This window comes from Nicotiana tomentosiformis, chromosome 8 (genome assembly GCF_000390325.3).
Source record: "Nicotiana tomentosiformis chromosome 8, ASM39032v3, whole genome shotgun sequence".
NCBI classification, from domain to species: Eukaryota; Viridiplantae; Streptophyta; class Magnoliopsida; order Solanales; family Solanaceae; genus Nicotiana; species Nicotiana tomentosiformis.
The window spans coordinates 142,431,876-142,435,888 of record NC_090819.1 but is presented as its reverse complement, the minus strand read 5'-3'; positions in this window follow the sequence as shown (position 1 = coordinate 142,435,888).

Here is a 4,013-nt window from a genome sequence, read left to right as displayed (position 1 = left end):
GCCAATATACCTAGGGCTCAACTTGCCCTTCTTTCCGAACCTCATCACACCCTTTATGGGTTAAACCCGTATCAAAACCCTTTCTCCACCCATGAATGCAACATCACAAACTATACGATCGGCATAACTCTTCTGCCTAGATTGAGCTGTGTGAAGTCGATCCTAGATCATCTTGACCTTTTCCAAGGCATCCTGAACCAAATCAGTACCCAACAACCGAGCCTCTCCCGGCTTACACCATCCAACTGGCGAACGACACCGCCTCTCATATAATGCCTCATAGGGAGCCATATTAATACTCGATTGATAGCTATTATTGTAGACAGACTCCACAAGTGGCAAGAACTGATCCCGAGAACCTCCAAAATCCATAACATATGCGCAAAGCATATCCTCCAATATCTGAATAGTGCCCTCAGACTGCCCTTCTGTTTGGGGGTAAAATGATGTACTCAACTCGACCCGCATTGCCAACTCACTTTGTACGGCCCTCCAGATGTGCGATGTGAATTGCGTACCCTGATCAGAAATGATAGACACTGACACACCTTGCAAACGAACAATCTCGCGGATATAGATCCCAGCCAACCGCTCCAAAGAATATGTAACTGCAATTGGAATGAAATGTGCCGATTTATTCAAATTGTCCATAATGACCCATACTATGTCAAATTTCTTCTGAGTCTGTGGGAGTGTTGTTAGCCCAAGAAAGAGAATAGTTTTGAATATTGACAAAGGAACTCCGATTTGAACCAGGTCCATCACTAGCAGACATAGACACCGGCAGAGTCAAGGCATTTGAGGTGCACATGCAGGAGATAAGCGTATTCTAGTAGAATGAGATATCTCCTGATCGAAAAGATTGCAAAAACAATAAGGAGAAGGACTCCTTATTCAGTAAGAACAGTATCTAAGATAAGGAAGGATTTAGGAGTTTAGTTTAACTAGAACTCTTCCACCAAGCAAGAGTAGCATCAGGATTCTAGTTAATTCTCTATCGACTAACTCTTATATATTGCAAAATGTTCTTATTGTACAGGGATGCACAAAAGCAGAAGGTAAGTAAGAATTGAGAGCAAATTAGCGAGGTAATTTTGCAAGCAGTTCGAGTGATATTTGAGTGTGCGAATCTGACGCTACTTGAACCAGCTAGAAGAACCAGTTCCAGCTGTTGTCTTTTAGTCTAGTTATTTGTAGTAGGTGGTTTTAACTTGTACCTTTTTAGCTTTATCTAGAAGCGTCTGTAACAGGTACATTGTGTTTCAAGTTATAGTTAACTTGAAGTTTGTCGCAAATAGCTAGAGGCTAGTTTGCTATAAAGGGTTAGAGGTAATCCTAGGTTTACAAAAGAGTTTTTGTAAATGTTGTTTTGGCTCACTGATTTAGTAAAGAGTTTTGGGAAAATCCTACTGGGAAGTAGGTCGTGGTTTTTTTCACCTTTTGAGCCAGGTGTTTTCCACGTAAAAATATCTGTGTTCTTTATTTTCTGTACTTATTATTCCGCAACAGTAGTAGTTGGAATACATAGAAGAATCAAGTCCTTCTATAATCTGTGCACGTGAAAAATTGGACACCACACAAATAACCCCCCCCCCCTCTTGTGTGGTATTGACATATAAAACATCAAGTGCAACAATGCAATCCATGGTAATATGCTCCCACTTCCATTCAGGAATCCCAAGCCTCTAAAGCAAACCACCAGGCCTCTGATGCTCGTATTTTCCCTGCTGACAATTCAAACATCGAGCCACATATACAACTATATACTTCTTCATTCTTCTCCACTAATAATGGTGCCTCAAATTCTGATACATCTTGGAGGCTTCTAGATGAATAGAATACCGCAAACTGTGGGCCTCTTCAATAATCAACTCACAAATCCCATCCACATTAGGCACACAAATCTGACCCTGCATCCGCAAAACACCACATCATCTCCAATAGTAACCTGCTTGACACCACCGTGTCGCATCGTGTCCTTAAGGACAAACAAATGAGGGTCATCATACAGACGCTCTCTGATGCACTCATACAAAGACGAGAGAGAAACCGTGCAAGCAAGAACCCGACTAGGCTCTGGCACATCTAACCTCATGAACTGATTGGCCAAAGCCTGAACATCTGATGCTAGCGGTCTCTCACCAACTGGAATATACGTAAGGCTACCCATACTCACAACCTTTCTACTCAAGGCATAAGCCACCACATTGGCCTTCCCGGGATGATACAAAATGGTGATATCGTAGTCTTTCAACAATTCCAACCACCTCCGCTACCTCAAATTGAAATTCTTCTGCTTGGACAAATATTGTAGACTAAGATGATCCGTGAATACCTCGCACGACATGCTGTAGAGGTAATGCCTCCAAATCTTCAATGCATGAACAATTGTTGCCAACTCCAAGTCATGAATAGGGTAATTATTCTCGTGAACCTTCAACTTCCGCGACACATATGAAATCACCTTGCCATCTTGCATCAACATTACACCGAGCCCAATACGCGATGCATGACAATACACCGTATAGGATCCTAAACTTGTGGGCAACACTAATACTAGGGTTGTAGTCAAGGTAGTCTTAAGCTTTAGAAAGCTCAACTCATACTCATTCGACCACTTGAATGGATCACTTTTCTGGGTCAATCTAGTCAATGGGGCTGCAATAGATGAAAACCCCTCCATGAACCGGCGATAATAACCTCCAAACCTAAAGAAACTTTGAATTTTTGTAGCTGATGTAGGTCTAGGCCTGTTCTGAACTGCATCAATATTCTTAGGATCCACTTTGATTCCCTCGGCCGATACAAAATGTCCCAAAGATTTGACCGAGTCCAACCAAAACTCACACTTTGAAAACTTGGCATATAACCGACTATTCTCAGAGTCTGAAGTACAATCCGAAGATGCTACTCATGCCCCTCTCGACTACAGGAGTAAATCAAGATATCATCAATGAATATGATCACAAAAGAATCTGAATAGGGCTTAAATACCCGATTCATCTAATCCATAAATGTTGTTGGGGTATTTGTCAATCCAAATGACATAACTAGGAACACATAATGCCCATACCGAATCCGAAAAGATGTCTTAGGAACATCAGATACCCCAATATTCAATTGATGGTAGTTAGACCTCAAATAAATCTTCGAAAACACTTTGGCACCCTGAAGCTGATCAAATAAGTCATCAATCATCGATAACGGGCACTTGTTCTTGATAGTGACCTTTTTCAACTACTGATAGTCTATACACATCCTAATCGAACCATCTTTCTTCTTCACGAACAACACGGGCGCACCCAAGGTGAGACACTAGGTCTAATGAATCCTTTATCAAGAAAATCTTGAACTGCACCTTCAATTCCTTCAATCCAGGTGGCGCCATACGATACTGTGGAATAGAAATAAGTTGAGTGCCCAAAGTCAAGTCGATACAGAAGTCAATATCTCTGTCGGGTGGAATCAGCAGCAGATCTGCATGAAACATCTTTGAAAACTCACAAACAACAGGTACTGAATCCATAGAAGGACCACACACAAACATAGGCCAAATATGCTAGACATACCTTCTCTACCATATGCCGAGCCTTCACATAAGAAATAACCTTACTAGTAGAATGGTTAGGAGTCCCCCTCCACTCTAATCGGGGCAACCCCGACATGTCTAGGGTCACCATCTTGGCGTGACAGTCCAATATAGCATGATAAGGTGACAACCAGTCCATGCCTAAAATAACATCAAAATCTACCATATCAAGAAGTAGGAGATCTATGCTGGTCTCAAGGCCCCTAATAGAAACCACAAATGAGCGATAAACACGATCTATAATAATAGAATCTCCCACAGGCATGGACACATATATAGGAGCACTCAATAAATCACAAGGCACAATCAGATATGAAGAAAAATAGGATGACACGTAGGAATAAGTAGAGCTCGAATCAAATCGAACTAAAGCATCTCTATGCAAATCGGAACAATACCTGTGATGACGGCGTTAGATGAATCT